The 22,324-nt window shown below is 41.7% G+C and overlaps 1 protein-coding gene across 2 annotated transcripts in view; it reads right to left on the bottom strand.

Annotated features, from left to right (window-relative positions):
- The window catches only part of LOC148370387 (ERC protein 2-like), a 204,448-nt gene that overhangs the window by 149,069 nt on the left and 33,055 nt on the right, over positions 1 to 22,324 (bottom strand). The gene's annotated exons all lie outside the window — the stretch shown is intronic.

Raw genomic sequence — 22,324 nt, 5'->3', positions numbered from 1 at the left:
GCACCAGACTGCAGCGCCTAAGCGCGTTACTCAAGTAAAAGTACTGTTAGAAAAATATTACTCAAGTAAAAATCAGTCATCTAAATATTTACTTGAGTAAAAGTAGGTGCATGTTGTGCAGATCATCCACAACAACAACAAAATAAATAAAAATCACGAGAGAGAAAACCTGGCCAGACCTAATGATTGATATTTTAAGGCCGAAGATCTTACCCCTGTAACCTTTATGACTTTTAGATATGTTACCTCACTCTTATTTCTTGACGAATATAACGCTATAAAAGAAGTAAAGTCTTCTTTAGGCTGTATTTGCAGATCATTTTATTAGTTCATAAACTATGACGGAACAAACCCATTCCGGAAATGTTTAAGATGTGTCTAGGTTTAATATACCAAATTAACGTGGCAAGGAGGAGGTACAGGTCATGCTGTGAGATTAATGGGGTCCTGTGTTATAAGTAATTAGTTGAAATTGTAACCAATTGATTTTTCCAGCATGTTACTGTTAATGTAGGCGTTAAAACAGGGGTTGGCTGTATAAGTATTCATCTTGATGGTTGATTTTACATATATTAACAGTAATGAGTCGGGTAATTTCTAAGACTTTATATGAAAAGGCAGCCTGTCAATCATAGGTGATGCGCCCATTCTCTGACAGGGAAATGAAGTCTTAAGCGATGCACATTACAAATGCCCCAGACACATAATCGAACCATTTCGATAAAAAACACTGTGCAAGTGTGCATTGTTTGTGATTCAAAGATGGACGACCTAAATCGCCAGCCACTGGCTGTCGTCTGCCTCACGTTCTAAATGGCTGAAAACAAGCGCTGTGGGATGTAAGAACTGTTTGTTGACTAAATACTTATTCACCTAACTGTATATGTTAACGTAATAGTGTTTATGACCATATCTCAAAATGGCAGGTATGATTAACACACAAACTAAGTATTAATCACTGGATTGATTAAATCAAATTCTGATCTCTCCAACTTTACTTTTCGAGACATGTTTTGCAAAGCTGTATAATGTTTTTGTACTTGAAATAAAAAATAAGGACGGATATAAAAATTCCAGAAGCTCCTGGGAGAAAAGAGCAACTCAGCCTCAATCCGACAACCGATCCGATTTGTTTCTTCCCAGGCCCCCGTGAAGCAACCGACACGACTAATCCTCGCACCTCTGCCCGGTTCTGCTCAATGAAGTCCGATTCCGGCTGGAAGAAGCAATTTAGCAAGAATGTGCAAGGAGAAGCTGAACAGGAAATCCCCACTCTCACCTGCGCCGGCCCTTTAAGCACAGAAAAGTATAAGAAGAACACCCGGATAATACCTTTTAAATCGCCCAGTGCTTTTAGACAGAAAAACGCTGAACGAAGGGGAAAAAAAAGGGGAAAGAGGGAAAACATTACACACTTTATCTTTTCAAGCTAACATAGCATAGCTAGTGCCAAAGTGATTCCATTGGAACTAGATAGATAGATAGATAGATAGATAGATACTTTGTTCATCCCCGAAGGGAAATTCACATTTCCAGCAGCATCCCTGAGCTGAGAACAATCGAGAACAATCGAAAATAACACGGGAGCTGCTGGAGTGGCTGCCATTCGTGACGGCGCCGGAAGAAAAGATTCAATTTGAATCATTTACAAACAAACAAACAATTGAATCATGTACAAACAAACAAACAAAATATTCATGTTTCAATAAGTGGAGTGTTAATAAAATATTTCTGATACTGATATAACCAGATAAAACTAATTTACCTGTCCAAATGAATGTTGTGCCATCTCACCTTTCCCACTCTCTCTCCTGCAGTTGACTTGCTGCTGCGCTGCTGCTCGCTCCTGAAACTAATACTTACCTCTTTGTGTATTGCCTGCAGCGCCCATGTATCTTTTCAAGATAACTTAGCATCGCATATCGAGCTCCTAAGTGTTTTGGTTACAAATAACGACTTTTATCTGGTCAAGATAACAGCATAGCAGCGCAAGCTTCAAAGTGTTTTGATCATAAATTTGCGCCACTTTTACTTTTTCGAGCTAACCTAGCAACACTCAGCTACCTACTAAGTGTTTTGTTTGTGAAGTAGCAGCAATGTATCTTTTTGAAAAAACTTAGCATAATTAGTTTTAAAAAGTGTTTATGAACTGGTGCGTGTTTAGAATTTAGAGCTAATCTAGCAGCGCATAGCTACCGCATGTTTCCATTAATGACTAGAAGCAATTTATCTTTTCAAGATAACACACCATAGCTCACTTAGTCTTTCAACTAGGAATTAGTGCCAATTAACTCGAAAGTGTTTTGATTTTGGACTCTCATTGGCATGTATTTGTAGTCTTTAATTGCTTCTTTTCGGGTGCGTGTCAGGCATTTTTGGCACGGACTAAAACCAAATATGGGTTTGCACGTAAAAATGAGTTGGTATTCTGACATAGTCCCCGTTGTCTCCCTTTAATGTTTTTATAGGTCACAGCTAGTTAGTATTCCAACATATCCTCCAACCTCTTTAATGGATGGTTCAGTGTTAGAGCTAGTTTGTGTTCAAACTTATTCTGCATATTCTCCTTTTCATGTTTTGTTCAGTTAAAACGAATTAGGATTGTAACATATTACCTGTTTTTCCATTGATGTTTTGTTAAGTTAAAGCTAATTTATATCTGTACTTTCATGTTTGGTTCAGTTGAAGCTATTTGGTTTTTTGAAATATCTTGCATCTTCTATATTGGTATTTTGTAGTTAAAACCAGTTGGTATTCCAAAGGATTCCGTGCCATCTTACTTTCATGTTTTGTCCAGTTAGAACTAAATGGTATTGTAACATGAAACTGCTTTCTGTATTTCTTTTTCTGTTCAGTTAAAGCAAATTTTTGTTTTGTTCCATTAGAACTAGTTGATATTCCAACAGTATCGTCTTACTCTAATGCTTAGTTCAGTTTGTTTATGGTCCAACATAACCTCCATAATTTTTTATATTTTGTTCTGTTAGAACTAGTTGGTATCCTAACATCTCATCTCATTAGCCGTACCGCTTATCCTCAGTAGGGTCGCGGGGGGCTGGAGCCCATCCCAGCAATCATCGGGCAGTGGGCAGGGGACACCCTGAACTGGTTGCCAGCCAATCGCAGGGCACACAGGGACAGACAACGCATTCGCTCATTCACACCTAGGGACAATTTGGACCGGCCAATTCACCTGAAATGCATGTCTTTGGAATGTGGGAGGAAACCGGAGTGCCCGGAGGAAACCCACGCAAGCACGGGGAGAACATACAAACTCCGCACAGAAAGTCTGGAGCTGGATTTGAACCCACGACAGGTTCCCATGACATGAACTGTGCCGCACAAGCGCTAACCACTGCGCCGCCGTGCTGCCCGTATCCTAACATATCCAGCATCATCTTACTCCCATGTTTTGTTCAGTTAGAGTTTGTGTTCCATTATAGTCTACATCATGTTTTCATGTTTCGCTCATTTGGATTTTATTTATGGTTTTAACATCCATCCATCCATTATCTGCACCGCTTTTCCTCAGTAGGGTCGCGGGGTTGATGGAGCCCATCCCAGGCATCTTCAGGCAGTGGGCAATGGACACTCTGAACTGGTTGCCAGCCAGTCGCAGGGCACACAGGGAGAACAATGTTTTTTTGGAATGTGGGCGGAAACGGGAGTGCCCGGAGGAAACCCACAGAAGCATGGGGAGAACATGCAAACGCCACATAGGAAGGTTCGATCTTATGACCTCAGAACTGCCGCACACGCACTAACCCCTGCGCTGCCGCCCTGCCTCGGTTTTAACATTATCTACTGAATTTAATTGAATTGTCTTTATTGTCATTGTTATCAACATTGAGACACATTGTATGCAATGAGATTGGAAATGGCACTCCAGGGTAAACATGTAAAAAGGATTTCAAAGAAAAAAAAAAGGTAAAAGGCAGGGATATGTAACTGAGCCTTTTGTCGTCATTTAATTGAGCCGGTCTTGACGTGAACGAATGTTTGGTATTTCTCAGGAAAACATTGATGCTTTTTTTGCCTCAAGCGCATAAAGAAAAAAAGCTTAAACACAAACACGGGCAAGGTTAAACCGATAACCACTTGAACCGACTTCCTTTCAAGCAAATGTGTATTCTGGACAGCGGTGAGCAAAAGTGAAACAGTGGCTGAAAGAAAACACGCTCTTTGTTTGTCCTCCCTTTTTCCCGCTTCACGTTTCATCATAAAAGTTTTTCTGGCAGCGTAAAAGTATCAAGCTCGATAAACAATCCGGTGACCGTATGTGTCGGCCGCAGAATCGGAGACCAAAAGTCTGACAAAGAGGAATCGGTGAGCCGAAAATATTTGTAATACTCCACAAATGTCCTCTTAATTATCTGCGACCTTGAAACGAGAGTAAAAAGATACAACACGGTTTCTACAGCTTCTGTAAAAAATGAACGAGATAAAACCTTTCATTACTTTTTCCATTTTATTGTCAGAATAGGCCAGTTTAAACAAAATTGAACCGTTAAAGGAACAGAAAAAGAAAGTATGGTCATACAGCATTTTGTGGGATACATTATCTAAATAGCCATTATATCTTCCATTTTAAAGGGACAGGGTAGAGGTAGGTTGAGTAGCCAAAGATTACTGTTACTTCAGAATAATATGACTCAAGTAGAAGTAAAAAGCAGTCATCCAAATAATTGCTAGAGTCAAAGTAAAAAAGTATTAAGTGGAAGCATTACTCACATACTGAGTAACAATAGCAACGTCTTGTTTATTGATTATTTTAAACAACTATTCAAATAGATCATCCATCAATTCAAGTCCATCCAATCAACAAATAATTAAATTTCATTTAAAGATAGATCAAACTAGTCAAGGTTAAGTCAAGTATTAAAAAACTAAATAATAACAATAGTATGTATCAAATAAATAAATTAAGCAGAAGTAGCACATTTAAAGCCACAGTCCTTTTTAACAGGCTTTACGGGCAGAACAACAAGCAATACCCCAGGGGTTGGCAACCCAAAATGTAGAAAAAAAACCTATAGAATAGAATAGAATAGAATAGAATAGAATAGAATAGAATAGAATAGAATTCAATAGAATGCCTTTAGTGTCAATGAAATTCAAAGCCGCCACTTTGTGTAATGACAATAAAGGTGTCAAATTCCATTCCATTCTATTCTATACGGCTCTTTCAACATTTTGGGTAGGCTTTGCGTTCTTCTTGCAAAACCTGTCTGGACCAAAAACAGAAATTGACAGGAGCTGAAAAAAATGAAAAGCCTTATATAAGCCTAGTAAATAAATCATATTAATACAGTTTAAGTTTGATTTATTGGCAGTTATTTTTCTATTTTTACCTTTGAGGTCGATGGCGGATCACACGCACATGCCGAATTGCTACCAGTACGGTTCCTATAAAAAGTAGCTAGAGAAGGAAAAAGGGGAAGAAAAAAAAAAAAACCCAAGTCACTGGACTTTGGGCAAGTTTCACTTTCAAGACTAGCTGTGGGAGGCGAGTGACACTGAAATACGAAGTTTTATTTACACACAGCAGCTAAAAATAACTAGGTGAAAAGAGGAAGTGGCGCATCAAGTCGAAGATGGCTGAATCACAGGACTTGCTGACCTGTGCTTGCATTACTAGTTTTCAAAGGTGATAAAAATAAGAATAAGGGCTAGCAGTGAACCATAGCCTGCAGCCAAGTGGCTAAAATTTGTGGCTAGAGAAGGAAACACTGAAAAAAGTGAAATATGACTAAATCACAGGACTCAGCATCCATCACACGCAAGGTTCAAAAAACACAAAAGTAGCTGAAAGAAATAATTATTGTGGTGAAACAGCCTTACTAAGAAAATGAAAAATGAAAAAAGTAAAACAGATAAGGTAAATATGATGAAGAAAAATATTAAAATAAGTTTTATGATAATTTAGTAAAATCCGGATAAAAGTATGATAAATAAGATGATAAGGAAAATAAATAGGATCATTCATTCCAATAAGGTAAAAAATAGAAAATGAAAAATAAGAACATGGAATGGGTAGCATGGCGGCGCAGTAATTAGCACATGTCCGGCACAGTTCTGAGGTCATGAGATCGACCCGCCGGTGTGGGGTTCGCATGTTCTCCCCATGCTTGCGTGGGTTTCCTCCGGGCACTCTGGTTTCCTCCCACATTCCAAAAATATGCATTTTAGGTTAATTGGCCGGTCCAAATTGTCCCGAGGTGTGAATGAGCGAGTGAGTTGTCTGTCTGTGCCCTGCGACTGGCTGGCAACTAATTCAGGGTGTCCCCTGCCCACTGCCCGAGGATGGGCTCCAGCACCCCCCGCGACCCTACTGCGGATAAGCGGTGCAGATAATGGATGGATGGATGAAGATCATCAAACTATTCTAATTCTTATTTATTTGAATAAAGATAACAAACTAAGATAAAATGCTCTTTGCAGGAAAGGTCAAAGCCGACTGCACTTCCTCAGACGGCTGGCGTCCTTTAACATTTGCAAAAAGCTCCTACAAATGTTCTATGAGACTGTTGTGGTAACCGCCCTCTTCTATGCGGCAGCGTGTTGGGGAGGCAGCGCCAAGAAGAAGGATGCCTCTCGTCTTAATAAACTGGTGAGGAAAGCGAGCTCTGTTGTGGGCACAGAGCTGGACAGCCTGACAACAGTAGCTGAGAGACGGGCACTGAAAAAGCTGCAGTCAATCATGGACAATTCATCACATCCACTACACAGCATCATCTCCAAACGGAAGAGCAGCTTCAGCGACAGACTGCTGTCACAGTTTTGTTCCATGGAGAGACTGAGGAGATCATTTCTTCCTCATGCCATGAGGCTCTTTACCTCCTCCCGGGGGAGTAAAAGCCCACATTAAACCACACCCCCACATTGGATATTACCCTATTTTTATTACAGTGTGTATTTGATGTAGCACTATTTGAATACTCTATATCAACTCGTTACATTGGGTATTAATGTATTATATTCCTTTTACTTTATTATTGTTTTATTTTCAACACAAGGATACTGCTGGAAGTGTCAGTTTCCCTACGGGGATGAATAAAGTATCTATCTATCTATCCATATATCTAAAATAAACTAGATGAGAATAAAAGTATTTTACCTCCACCTGGGTTCACTAAATAAAACACAAGTTTATTAATGCTTTTACGTCACAATGTTTTTCCTTCCTTACATAATTAAATTGTGTGAACCACTTTGTGACTTTAATTATTTAATTTGTTTAACCATTAGCTTAGCTTCATTCTTATATTCAAATCCGTCTCCCACGAAGTTATAAAACTTAAGCAGGACAGAACCACACAGGTCGAAATGGTAATGTTTTCCTGTCTGCTAATCACATTCATTGCATATTCATGCTTACAAAAAAAAAAAACAAAAAAAAACGACTAAGTTAAACGTCAGCGATTCTCAAGAGACTGTTTCATGTCATACGAAAGAAAATGTCCACGTTGTGTTGTTGCTTCCTCGGCCTGAAGAAAAAAACCCACCTAGAACATCTGTGTTGATGAATCTTTTTTTTTTTTTTTCTGCAAGTTTATTTGCGAAGGTTTGCGGTGTGACCTTCGACTTTGAGAAAAGAACACCACGTTGCTGTTTCTGGCGGACTGTTGTTAGTGTTCGGGAGTGAGTTATCGTGATCATTGGATTGTTTATAAATCTTCATAGAAAAGATGCCTCGGATCGGACGATGAAATCAGGACGCAGATTTTGCACATGCAAATGAGCAATTGTTTGCCTTGAAAACAAGTCAAGGCCCCATTGGCGCTAGAACTCCACTTTATGGTTTTTCCACATCATCTCAGCAGGTTCTTTATTTTGGACCCAGTCGTGTTTGTTCTGGTGAGCCTGAACTGCCTCGACTGCGCCCCAAACCGCAAAGGCCTGAGCAAAAAGGATATATATATATATATATATATATATATATATATATATATATATACATGCAGAAGAGTGGTTAGGAAGACTGGCTAGAGAGGGAAACAGTGGGAAAATAATTTGAAGGAGCGAATCGAATCGAATAGAATAGAATAGTTTTTGGGACATAGGACGTTACCTCTCTGGCAGGGAAGGAGCCCGAGTTGGTGCGTGAGGTTGAGAAATTCCGACTAGATATAGTCGGACTAACCTCTACGCACGGCTTGGGCTCTGGTACCAGTCCTCTCGAGAGGGGTTGGACTATCTTCCACTCTGGAGTTGCCCATGGTGAGAGGCGCAGAGCCGGTGTGGGCATATTAATTGCTCCACGGCTCGGCGCCTGTACGTTGGGGTTCACCCCAGTAGACAAGAGGGTAGCCTCCCCTCCGCATTCGGGTGGGGGGACGGGTCCTGACTGTTGTTTGTGCTTATGCACCAGATAGCAGTTCGGAGAACCCACCCTTCTTGGAGTCCTTAGAGGGTGTTCTTGAGAGTGCGCCCCCTGGGGACTCCCTCGTACTGCTGGGAGACTTCAACGCTCACTTGGGCAATGACAGTGAGACCTGGAGGGGCGTGATTGGGAAGAACGGCCCCCCTGACCTGAACCAGAGTGATGTTTCGTTATTGGACTTCTGTGCCCGTCATGGTTTGTCCATAATGAATATCATGTTCAGACATAAGGGTGTCCATATGTTATCACTAGGCCGTAGTTCGATGATCGACTTTGTCGTCGTTTCGTCGGACCTGCGGCTGCATGTTCTGGACACTCAGGTGAAGAGAGGGGCGGAGCTGTCAACTGATCACCACCTGGTGGTGAGTTGGCTTCGATGGTGGGGGAAGATGCCGGCTCGACCCGGCAGACCCAAGCGTGTTGTGAGGGTCTGTTGGGAACGGCTGGCAGAATCTCCTGTCAGAAGAAGTTTCAATTCACACCTCCGGCAGAACTTTGCCCATGTCCCGAGGGAGGCGGGGGACATTGAGTCCGAGTGGACCATGTTTCGCGCCTCCATTGTTGAAGCGGCTGATCGGAGCTGTGGCCGTAAGGTCGTCGGTGCCTGCCGCGGCGGCAACCCTCAGACCCGTTGGTGGTCACCGGCGGTGAGGGATGCCGTCAAGCAGAAGAAGGAGTCTTATCGGGCCTTCCTGGCCTGTGGGACTCTGGAAGCAGCTGGCAGGTATCGTCTGGCCAAGCGGAATGCGGCTTCGGCCGTTGCCGAGGCAAACACTCGGGCTTGGGAGGAGTTTGGCGAGGCAATGGAAGCCGACTCCCGAACGGCTTTGAGGAAATTCTGGTCCACCATCCGGCGTCTTAGGGGGGGGAAGCGTGTGCCATCGACACTGTGTATAGTGCCGATGGGGTGCTGCTGACCTCGACCCGGGACGTTGTGAATCGGTGGGCGGAGTACTTCGAAGACCTCCTCAATCCCACCGACACGTCTTCCTCTGGGGAAGCAGAGCCTGAGGACTCTGGGTTGGGCTCTCGTATCACTAGGGTTGAAGTCACCGAGGTGGTCAAAAAGCTCCTCGGTGGCAGGGCCCCGGGGGTTGATGAGATCCGCCCGGTTTTCATTTAGGCTCTGGATGTGGTTGGCGTGTCATGGATGACACACCTCTGCAACATCGCGTGGACAACGGGGACAGTGCCTCTGGACTGGCAGACTGGGGTGGTGGTTCCCGTCTTTAAGAAGGGGGACCGGAGAGTGTGTTCCAACTACAGGGGAATCACACTTCTCAGCCTCCCTTGTAAGGTCTATTCAGGGGTGCTGGAGAGGAGGGTCCGCCAGGAAGTCGAATCTCTGATTCAGGAGGAACAGTGTGGTTTTCGTCTTGGCCGTGGAACACTGAACCAGCTCTATACACTCTTTAGGGTCTTTGAGGGTGCATGGGCGTTCGCCTCTCCGGTCTACATGTGTTTTGTGGACTTGGAGAAGGCATTTGACCGTGTTCCTCGGGAGGCCCTGTGGGGGGTGCTTCGGGGGTATGGGGTACCGCACAGTCTTATCAAGGCTGTGCGGTCCCTGTATGCCCGCTGCCAGAGTCTGGTCCGCATTGCCGGCAGTAAGTCGGATTCGTTCCCGGTGAGGGTTGGGCTCCGCCAGGGCTGCCCTTTGTCACCGATTCTGTTCATAATTTTTATGGACAGAATTTCTAGGCGCAGCCTTGGCGGGGATGGAGTCCGGTTTGGGGGCCTCAGCATTGCGTCACTGCTTTTTGCAGATGACGTGGTGATGTTTGCTTCCTCAGGCCGTGATCTTCAGCTCTCGCTAGAGCGATTCGCAGCAGAGTGTGAAGCGGACGGAATGAGGATCAGCACCTCCAAGTCCGAGGCCATGGTTCTCAGTCGGAAAAGGGTGGTATGCTTCCTCCGGGTCGGGGAGGAGGTCTTGCCCCAAGTGGAGGAGTTCAAGTATCTTGGGGTCTTGTTCACGATTGAGGGTAGGATGGAGCGGGAGATAGACAGACGGGTTGGTGCAGCGTCTGCCGTCATTCAGACCCTGTACCGGTCCGTCGTGTTGAAGAGGGAGCTGAGCCGAAAGGCAAAGCTCTCGATCTACCGGTCGATCTACGTTCCTACCTTCACCTATGGTCATGACCGAAAGAACACGATCCCGGATACAAGAGGCCAAAATGAGTTTCCTCCGCAGGGTGGCTGGGTTCTCCATTAGAGATAAGGTGAGAAGCTCAGTCATCCGCCTCGACTGAGGGACTCGGTGTAGAGCCACTGCTCCTCCGCGTTGAGAGGAGCCAGTTGAGGTGGCTCGGGCATCTGATAAGGATGCCTCCTGGACGCCTCCCTCGGAAGGTGTTCCGGGCATGTCCCACCGGCAGGAGGCCCCGGGGGGCGACCCTGGACACGTTGGAAAGACTATGTCTCTCGGCTGGCTTGGGAACGCCTCGGGGTCCCGTCGGATGAGCTGGAGGAGGTGGCTGGGGATAGGGACGTCTGGGCTTCCCTTTTAACGCTGCTGCCCCCGCGACCCGACCTTGGATAAGCGGAAGACAATGGATGGATGGATGGAGAATAGATTGTCGTTGAAACATGACAAATCCACATTAAAAGATTGGCTAGAGAAAGAAAAAGTTGGAAAAGTAGCAGCTCCCAATAAGGCAGCTACTGGCTAACAATAAAATAAGATATTTTAGTGTCATTGAAAAAAATACAAATAAATGTTGTCATTGTGAAAAATACACAATAAAATTAAGAGTGTATAAAGAAAAACAGTGGGAAAAAGTTGAGCAACCAGCTACTTATTGCAAATTCGGATAACAGTAAGCCATAGCCTGCACCCAAGAGGGTAACAAGAAATGCTAGGGAAGCAAAAAGTGGAATAAAATAGTTGAAAAAAGCAGATTACATTTACAAAAGAGACTATTGGTAAAACATTGCATGCAGCCAAGTGGCTAGCACGAGCAGCTAGAACGGAAACAGTGGTGCAAAAGACGAAGGACAGGCTAACAATGACGATATCGCCCAGCAGCAAGCCATAGCCTGCAGCCAATTAGCTAAGAAGAGTGGCTAGAGAAGAAAGCAGTGGGGGGAAAGGTCAAAGAAGTAGCTAAACATAACAAAAGAAGGCAACGGTGAAAAATGTTATGCAGACAAGCTGCTAACACCAGTGGCTGGAGACAGAAACATTGGAAAAAGGTCAAGGAGATTGTTAGTGGCAGAATGTCACCTGGTGTCTTAATTCATTGTCAACTTTGATTAGACTGTTTAAATCTGTGGACCGGAAGAGGACGTCCTCACTCACAGCTGTGTGCGATGTGAAATAGTTCTGTTGCACAAAGTTTCCGAGATAGACAAAAAAAAAGTTCAAATTCAGCTCGGTAGCCTAGATGGTAGGGCGCCCGCTCTGAGACTGGGAGGTTGCTGGTTCAAGCCTCGGCTGAGTCATACCCAAGACTTACAACATTGGTACTCATTGCTTCCCTGCTTGGCGCTCGGCATTAAGGGTTGGAATTGGGGGGTTTGGTCATCTAATGACTAAAAATGGCTGCGCCCTGTTTGGCTGCGGCTGCATTGGCTCGCTTCAGTTTAACTGTACGGGTCGGGTGTATCGACATTTCATTCTGTGTGCAGGGTTACAAAGAATGAAATAAAAAGGAAATTGTATTCTATTCTTTTCTAAATTGAGGGATTTTTTCTTTTGTGTTTAGTTCTGGATCTTCAACTAAATTGACCTTGACAGAAACAATGGAAGGTTCCCAAAAGACGTTGCTGAGTACGCTAGACTTTTTAGCGAAGGAGATCGCTGATATCAAACTATGGCAAAAAGCCATCCAGAACATAATGGAGAATGTAAATCAGTTGCGACTCCAAAACGCCGAGAAGGGCAAGAGGATCGGGGAGCTAGAGCAGCGGGTCGACGAGCTGGAACAACACACGCGGATAAACGACACGATCGTCACCGGTATTCAGATCTAGCCCAGCGACAAGGAGACCAGATCGCCGGAACAACAGGTTGCGTCCTTGCTCCTAAGCAAGGGGATCGAGACAGACCTGGGACACATTGAGGCCTGTCACCCGGTACCGAAAAGGAACGAGAGACTGCCAGCAGTAATTATGAGGTTTACCAATAGGAAGAACAAAGTCGCATTATTAAAACAAGGAGGTAAATTGAAAGGTCCTAAGGTTTTCATCAATAAGTATCTGACTGGGAAGAACTCAGACACTGCAAGGAAGGAAAGACTCCTGAAAGCATGCTAAAATCCAATACACGTGGGTCACTAACGGTAAAATTTTCATAAAACTGAATGGAAATCAATGTGGAAAAGGGATTTTTTAAACAAAAGATTATAATTCAAACTATGTAAATAGATCCAATAAAAGAGGAGGAAGAGTCGCTACATACGTGCACTAGAGATTTAAATTTCAAATAATACAAAACATGTAAATGTAATCAATGATTTACTTTAATGCTTAACATAAGAAATTGTAAACAAAAAAGGGAGAAATATTGTCATAAATACAGATCAGCCGGCTTAATTTAGAAATTTTCACAAATTGGGCTGAAAAAACATATTCAGCAAAAAAACAACAAACCACTATTCTACTAGTAGAAGTATTTCAACAAGTGCAACACTTATTGACAATATCTTAACAATCATATCAGATTTGCAAACGTTAGTGGATTATTTTTTTGTGATATTTCTGACCACCTGCCAGCCTTAACAGTGGATAATGATAAGGTAACTAGTCAGAATTCAAATATAAAATATATTTTCAAATTAATTAGGAAATGAAAAGACAATTGTTTTTTTTGAGGACTTGGTTAAACAAAACTGGAATACTATATATATATATATATATATATATATATATATATATATATATATATAAATATATATATATATATATATATGGTCCAATGATGTGGATAGTCTTTTTGATATATTTTGTCAAAATTCAGTGTAGAATATAATAAAAAATTGCCTGGTGAGAAAAATTGACGTTAGCAATAAATCAGTAAAGCATACTTGGATGACTAAGGGTTTATACAAAAAATACTTTATATATAAAATCTATTAAACTATGAACCAAGGAAGCCGAATCCCAACATAAAACGTATAAAAACAAATTGACAGGTATATAAAGAGCTAGTAAGAAGTTATATTATACCAATTTAATACATTAGAACAAAGAACATTTTAAAGGTATTTGGGGAATATTAGACACTACGATAAACGGTTATGAGGTAAGTACCGGTCGTGCATATCGAAACTGATTCATTGACAAGAACGGTGAAATGTATTATTCAAATCAAATGGTGGAGAGTTGTAATAGGTATTTTGTAAATGTTGGACTGGGACTAGCTGCAAATATTCCTGATTGCAGTAGCAATCAATTCAAATCACTGATAAAAATACATTCAAAGACTAAGTTTTTGTGTGAAGTAATGGAATCAGAGATAACGGACTTGGTAAGCAATTGTAGGAATAAAATTTCTACTGATAATTTTACCATAGATTTGGTAATAGTTTAGCAAATTATACATAGTATTGTGAAACCATTAACTTACATCTGTAATTTATAATTTCAAAGAGGGATATTTCCAAATAAAATGAAAATCGCAATAGTGATAACAATATACAAACATGGAAACAAACACATATTCACAAATTACAGACCGGTATCTCTGCTTCCTCAGTTCTCCAAAATATTAGAGAAACTTTACAGTAACAGACTAGAGAAATTATAGATAAGCATAAATTAATTAATTAAAGTCAATATGGTTTTAGGGGTAACGGATCGACAATCCTGCCAGTTATTGATCCAGTAGAAGATAACACCAATATCGTAGAAAAGAAGAGATATGCAGCTGGGATATTTAATGATTTAAAAGAATCATTTGATACTATTAATCATAATTTACTATTCCAAAAAATAGAACAATATCATCATCAGGGTAGTGGCCTTGGGATGGATTCAATGGATTTATTTGACTGGAAGGCAACAAAATGTGAAAATGGGAGAGGATACATGGACATCTGTTGTGGAGTACCACAGGGTTCCGTCCTGGGTCCAAAGATGTTCAATGTATATATTAACGATATAAATAATAATTCCAAACTATAAAAAATTGTCATATTTGTAGATGACCCTAACATTTTCTATTCCAGCAATAACTATATTAATCTAGTAATAAATATTAATGGTGAATTAATTTACCTAAAAACATTGTCGGATATAAATAAATTATCTTTAAATTTAAATAAAACTGAAATGATATTCTTCCATGATCACAAGGCAAATCTAGTCTAGGCAGGGAAAATGGATGGTGTTGCCATAGACCAATGTTTTCAACCAGTGTGCCATGTGACCTTGTCTAGTGTGCCGCTGGAATTTGCCCAATTTAATCTTTCCAAGAAAATCAGGCCATTATTCAGTATTTTTGCTTTCTTCAAACGAGGAACTGTAATAGTCATCCATATAAGTAGGTGGCAGTAGATTTTTATATACTTTTTATATACTAACTATCTGCTCATGAGGTAGCACAGTACATTTAATAACTTAATTTGTTTAACATAGCGGTTTAAGATTGCACTGTAAAAAATAAAAGCATAAATAAAGCTTTTTTATTTTAAGTATTATTTTCTTCTTTTTATAAACTAATTACCTGCTTATGAGGTAGAACAGTGAAATACTTGACATAACTTCATTTTCAAACATTTTCGACGGACGGTGTGCCCGGAACTTTTTTCTAAATAAAAGTGTACCTTGGTTCAAAAAGGGTTGAAAAACACAGCCATAGACATTGTGTCAGAAGTTAGACTTTTAGGAATTACAATAGACAGTAAATTAAACTGGAAAGCACATCAGACACAGACAAACTAAGGTACCTAAAAGTATCTCAATTATTCTATTTACCTACCCAGGTCATATTCCTTGAGAGATGTGACCGACGGCAAGACAAATCCTTACACAAAAACCAAGAAAAGAAAAATCGCAAAAGTAGCAAAAAACACCCCAAAAAATTGACCATGGCCAATCCAAATGCCCAAACACCCAAACAAGTTAAGCACCTCCGCAACCAAGTTGGTCATGCTTTCATCCCTCCAGATGAAACGGGACACAAGAAAGTGGCCATGTCACTAGGGTCAGGGTGACACAACACACTCTTCTGTTCAACAGAAGGGCCCGACAGCTTTGACTGGTTTACCCCTGCCGCATCATACGGGTGCCCTGCTCATCCCTTAGAATGTGTCCAAACATTCAACGACACGTCTTCACTCATTCCTATCACCAACAAGGACTCTATGGTCCACTACATTTAGACCTCTTCCCTCCAGTGCACTAATAATAAAATTCATCCAAGTCAATCGCAGCCTTCCTCTTGGTCTCCTTCCATTGACTTCTGTTTTGTAGAAATGATAAAACATTCACTCGTCATCCATCCTCTCCATGTGTCCAAACCAATAGAGTACTCTCTCATCCACACAGTTGCTCAGTTCCACTACTACTCCAGATCTCTCTGTCACAATGTCATTTCTCAATCTAATCTTGACACTCCTAACATACTCCTCAAACACTTCATCTCAAAAACATTTAATTTCCTTCTCAATTTTGCGTTCAGGCTCCAAGTCTCTGCACCATACAACACAGTCAGCACAATTCCGCCTCATACAGTTCCCTCCTAACATCCATACTCATACTCATGTTGCCCATCACTCTCCTCGCAACACCAAAAACCTTGCTGCCTTGATTCACTCCGTGCAATACCTCGCATTCCATTCCACCAACTGCAGCCACATCACAACCCAAGTACCTAAAGCTTTCAACTTCTTCCAGGCCCTGTCCATGCAAACTTATTTCCAACGCCATGCCCAGTCCAACAAGTGAACACTTCATCACCTTACTCTTCCCAACATTTACACATTACTTACGCCTATCACACACTCTTCCAAACTCTATTACTAACCTTCTCAATTTTTCTTCAGAATCAGCCACAAGCGCTGTCATCTGCAAACAACAACTGACTTACCTGCCACACTGTTCCACTGTTGTCCATCATGTCTACACCTCTGCCAGATACTCATGCATTCACCTTTCTCACCACACCATCCATGTACACATTAGACAGCCATGGCGACATCACAAACCCCCGTCTCACACCAGTCAACACAGGGAACCACTCACTTGTCTCACTCCCTACTCTTGCACATAGTCTGCTGTTCACAGAAACAACTTTTCACCCACTCCATACATTACCATCACCTGCCACAACGCCTCTCTATCTAATACGCCTTTTCCAAGTCCGTGAAAGCCAAACAAGCATCCTTACCTTTTGCAAAATATTTCTCACACACCTAACTCACTGCAAACAACTGATACGCACATCCTCTTCCTTTCCTGAAACCACTTTGTTCATCCATGACCACCTCATCTGTTCTCCCTCTCTCTCTCTTAATCAAGACTCTTCCATACAGCTTATCCGGCACAGACAACAAACTGATACCTCTCGAATTGTCACATTCATACTTAACACCTTTACCCTTATACAATGGGTACACATGCACTACACCAATCAACAGGAACCACACCACTTAAACGTATACATTCAACAAGCGTACTAACCAGTCAATCATTGCTGTGCCACCTTTCTTCAAGCATTCAGCAGAACAACCATCCAACCCCGGCACCTTCCTTTCATTTTTTCACTGCCTCTTGCACCTCCCATGTTTCCACAGCCTTTCTATTTAAATCACCCAACATGGGCATTCTCCCCATATCACGATCGCCTCGACTCTCACTTCTCTCCCATCCTCCACATGTATCTCCTCAAAATACTCTGCCCATCTCGTCCTGACTGCACGACCACTAACCAGCAATCTATCGTCCCTATCTTTCACTTACTCTTCCTTTCCAGACTTGCTCTTTATTACTCTTTTCACTTCTTCCCAGAACACTCATTTCCTTTCCTCAAAGTTTACTCTTATTTTTCGACACCATTGATCTTTTGCTTTCCTTTTTGCTGTTTCCACTACCGCTGATAACAACCTTTTTTTTACTTTATACCTTCTATGCGCATCACCACTCTTATCTTGCAGCCGCTCCTCAAAGGAGTCTCTTCTCGGTCACAGCCTCTGAGACCTCATCATTCCACCATTCACTTTTTTTTCTAATACCTCAACCAACTTTTCTCATTTCACACACTTATTTCGCACTCCTCAAGACTGCCTCTGTAAACATGCACATCCAACAATCTACTTAACATCCCTTTCCTAACCACCACATAATCCATCAATGCTCTGTCCACCATCTCACCTCCATCCACTCTGACAAAAGTATACTTATTCACGTCCCTATATTTAAACAATGTATTTGCACTCTTTAACTCATTTTCCACACATGACTCAATCAATTTCTTTCCACTGTAATTTCTTCCTGGTACTCCACATCTACCAACCACATTTTCAACCATTCCATCACCCACTCTAGCATTCAGGTCATCTAATATTACCACTTTCCACCCCTCTTTCGCACTTGCCACATACTTGGACAAATCCTTCCAGAACCAACGGCTCTCCTCAGCACTTGTTTCTGAACTAGGTCCATATGCACTTATAAACATCCATACTTCGACACCCAACTTTAATCGCACCCACATTTATCTCGAATATATCTCTTTCCACCTTCCCAGTTTTCTCTTTGCTTTCTCACTCACAAGCACAGCCATTCCTTCTCGAGCATGTCCATCCGTAACTCCAGACTTTCTAACATACATACCTCCAAGCTATAATTCACCCTTTCCTTTCATCTTTGTTTCACTCAAGGCTGACACATCAACCTTCCTTTTAGTCATCATCCTACAATCTCCTCTTTCTTCCAATAAGTCGCTTTACTTCCACATTCTCTCACATTTAGTGACCCTATAACTAGGGTTTGCGAGACCTGTCGGTCTCCCGCCCCTCTTTCTTTGCCTTGCTGTCTCTTAGGGAGTAGAGATAGAGAGGAGAGGATCCCCAGTCTCTTCGCTCGCTCCACTTTAGTCGCCTCTTGCGACACGCAGCAGACCACGGTGGGAGAATTCACACACCTACCAGAGGGAAAGGGCCCCTCACCACAGGACTAATTTCAATTATTAATAAAGCCAAATTATTTTTAAAACTATAATGCACTGAATTAATGTAATTTTTCTTTAGTTTTGCCATATTTAGCGAACTGTGCAGAAGTTTGGGACAATATTTACAAAAGCCCACTCCATCCCCTTTTTGTACTCCAAAAACATGCAATAAGAATTATACACAAGGCAGGAGATCCTACCAAAATTCTATTTTTGCTGTCCAAATTAGTAAAATGATCTAGTGGAGTTTTCCACTTCCCAAGTACCATTCAAAGAGAAAAAACATATACTGCCAGAGCACATACAAAAAGTATTCACACGAAAAGAAGGACGCTATAACTTGAGGGGATGTAGTAACTTTAAAATCCAACTAGTGAGAACTACCAGGAAAAGAATGAGTGTGTTTGTATGTGGAGTTCAACTTTGGAAAAAATTACAGGATGAGCTCAAACAATGTCCAAATATTCACCTGTTCCAATCCAGATACAAAAAAAACATATTGGCAAAGTACAGGGAGGAAGAAAATGGCGTCTAATTGATGTAGCAAAAGGTAGATGTAAGCAAATGAACGTTGTTTTTGTTATTATCATTATATTATTATAATAACAACAATATAAAATAATAATAATAATATTGATTTATTTTTTTTTGTAGTTGACTGAGTCTATTTAACACTACTTCCAATAATTAACCTGGTATTAACATTGTGACAACATTGTAGTTACATAAGTTATTTTAGAAATTCATATAAAACTGGGTGCCCCTTGCACTAATTATTGACAGAAAGTAGCTGTTATCTTGAAAAAAGTTTAAAAAAAAAAAAACCCTGCTTTGGAACATTAAAAAAAAAAAAAAAAAATCAAGTTTTATACAGGTATTTTGGCACTCAGGGACAATCCTTCTGAAAACGTCATAGGGAACTTATTTGCGTGTTAGGCAAATGTGCTCACCACTGCACTATGGAAACACTACAACGGAAGCGAAAGTGACCATTTGCCAAGCTAGCTTGTCCCAGTGGTGCTTTTAGCACGTAACAGTCACTTAGCACACATAGCTGAGCACCAAACGAAATGGTCGCAGAGTCACTCAGGCATGATCTGTTTTTTTTCCCCACTGTCTTCTTCTCTTGCCACTCACATTAGCTACTTGGACGCAGGCAATGGCTTATTGTTAGCCACTATTGTTATTGTTAGTAAATTTGTCTCCCATTGTCACACACCTTCAACAGCTGAACATCGCAGAGTCCCACGATTCAAACATCTGGCGCCTTTTTCCACTGTTTCCTTCTCTAGTCACCAACTTTAGCCACTTGGTTATGGCTTGCCACTGGCCTGTTTTTGTTAACTGGTCCGTGTGTATAAAGCTTGCTTCCTATTTCCAGAGCTGGTCATGCAAGCAAACGTCACTGAGTTACGTGATTCAGGTATCTGGCACCTATCATTTTTGAGTTGTTCTTGCTATTTATCGTGTCATCTTTATTGTTAGCTCTTCCTACTTCTTCCTTGGGTGTCAGTCGCCTTTGATGGCCCTTTTATTCTGTAGTCACTTATATCACTCATAATAAATATATTATGAGTATCATCACATAAAATATTATATATTTTTGTCCTGTGGCGAGGGGCCCTCTCCTTGTCTCTCCACCATGGTCCGCTGTGTGTCGTAAGAGGCGACTAAAGTGGAGGGAGCGAGGGGAGTGGGGATCCTCTCCTCTCTATCTCTACTCCCTAAGAGACAGCAAGGCAAAGAAAGGGGGGCGGGAGACCGAAAGGTCTCGCAAACCCTAGTTATAGGGTCACTAAATGTGAGAGGATGTGGAAGTAAAGCGACTGAGTGGAAGAAAGAGGAGATCGGTAGGATGATGACTAAAAGGAAGGTTGATGTGTTAGCCTTGAGTGAAACAAAGATGAAAGGAAAGGGTCAATTACAGCTTGGAGGTATGTATGGTAGAAGGTCTGGAGTTACGGGTGGACATGCTAGAGAAGGAGTGGCTGTACTTGTGAGTGAGAAAGCAAAGGAAAAACTGGTGGAGAGGAAAGAGATGTCTTCCAGATTGATGTGGGTGAGGTTGAAGTGTGGTGTAGAAGTATGGATGTTTATAAGTGCATATGGACCTGGTTCAGAAAGAAGCGCTGAGGAGAGAGAGGAGTTCTGGAGGGACTTGTCCGAATGTGTGGCAAGTGCGAAAGAAGGGTGTAAAGTGGTAATACTAGGTGACCTGAATGCTAGAGTGGGTGATGAAACGGTTGAAAATGTGACTGGTATATATGGAGTACCAGGAAGAAATGAGAGTGGGAAGAAATTGATTGAGTTATGTGTGGAAAATGAGTTGGTGATTGGATATACATTGTTTAAAAAGAGGGACGTGAAAAAGTATACCTTAGTCAGAGTGGATAGTGGCAAGATGGTGGACAGAGCACTGATAGATTATGTAGTGGTTAAGAAAGGGATGTTAAGTAGATTGTTGGATGTGCATGTTTACAGAGGTAAAATGAGTGTTATAGCTGATCATTTTTATGTGGAAGGAAAACTGAGAATAGATGGATCGTGGAGGGCTAGTTATAAGAAAAGTGTGAGGGAAGAGGTGAAAATGTCATAGTTGAATAAGGAAGAAAAGGAAAGAGTTTGAAGAGAGGATAAGGGAAAAGTATGAACGGATTAGTAGATAAGAAATGGAAAGTGTGGAAATTGAATGGAAGTGGTTTAATGTGGCAGTGTTGAAGAGTGCAAAAGAAGTGTGGAATGAGAAAAGTTGGTCGAGGTATTAGGAAAGGAAGTGAATGGTGGAATGATGAGGTATCAGAGGCTGTGACAGAAAAGAGACGTGCCTTTAAGGAGTGGCTGCAAGATAAGAGTGGCGATGTGTATGAAAGATATAAAGTAAAGAAAAGGTTGGTAAAAGCGGCAGTGGAAGCAGCGAAAAGGAAAGCAAATGATGAGTGGTGTCGAAAGATAGGAGTGAACTTTGAGGAAAGTAGAAAAGTGTTCTGGAAAGAAGTGAAAAGAGTAAGAAACAGTGAGTCTGGAAAGGAAGAGAAAGTGAAAGATAAGGATGGTAGATTGCTGGTGAGCGGTAGTGCAGTCAGGACGAGGTGGGCAGAGTATTTTGAGGAGTTGCTAAATGTGGAGGATGGGAGAGAAGTGAGAGTCAAGGCGATCACTGGTATGTTGAGAATGTTGGGTGATTTGAATGTGAAGCCTGTGGAAACATGGGAGGTGCAAGAGGCAGTGAAAGAAATGAAAGGGGTGAAGGCACCTGGGTTGTATAGTTGTACTGCTGAATGCCTGAATAAAGGTGGCACAGCTATGATTGACTGGTTAGTACACTTGTTGAATGTATGCTTTTTAAGTGGTGTGGTTCCTGTTGATTGGTGTAGTGCATGTGTAGTACCATTGTATAAGGGTAAAGGTGATAAGTATGAATGTAGCAATTTGAGAGGTATCAGTTTGTTGAGTCTTGATGAAGAGAGTGAGAGAAAGAACGAATGAGGTGGTGATGGAGGATCAGAGTGGTTTCAGGAAAGGAAGAGGATGTGTGGATCAGGTGTTTGCAGTACGACAGGTGTGTGAGAAATATTTTGCAAAAGGTAAGGATGTTTATTTGGCTTTCATGGACTTGGAAAAGGCGTATGACAGAGTTGATAGAGAGGCGTTGTGACAAGTGATGGTGATGTATGGAGTGGGTGGAAAGTTGTTGGAAGCATTGAAGAGTTTATATATGAACAGCAGAGGATGTGTAAGAGCAGGGAGTGAGACAAGTGAAGTGTTCCCTGTGTTGACTGGTGTGAGACAGGGGTGTGTGATGTCACCATGGCTGTTTAATGTGTACA

The sequence above is a fragment of the Urocampus carinirostris genome, chromosome 3 (genome assembly GCF_059441175.1).
Source record: "Urocampus carinirostris isolate Australia breed hairy pipefish chromosome 3, RoL_Ucar_1.0, whole genome shotgun sequence".
In the NCBI taxonomy this organism is placed as follows: Eukaryota; Metazoa; Chordata; class Actinopteri; order Syngnathiformes; family Syngnathidae; genus Urocampus; species Urocampus carinirostris.
Note: the sequence above shows the minus strand (reverse complement) of the source record. Positions and strands in the feature narration are given on the sequence as shown.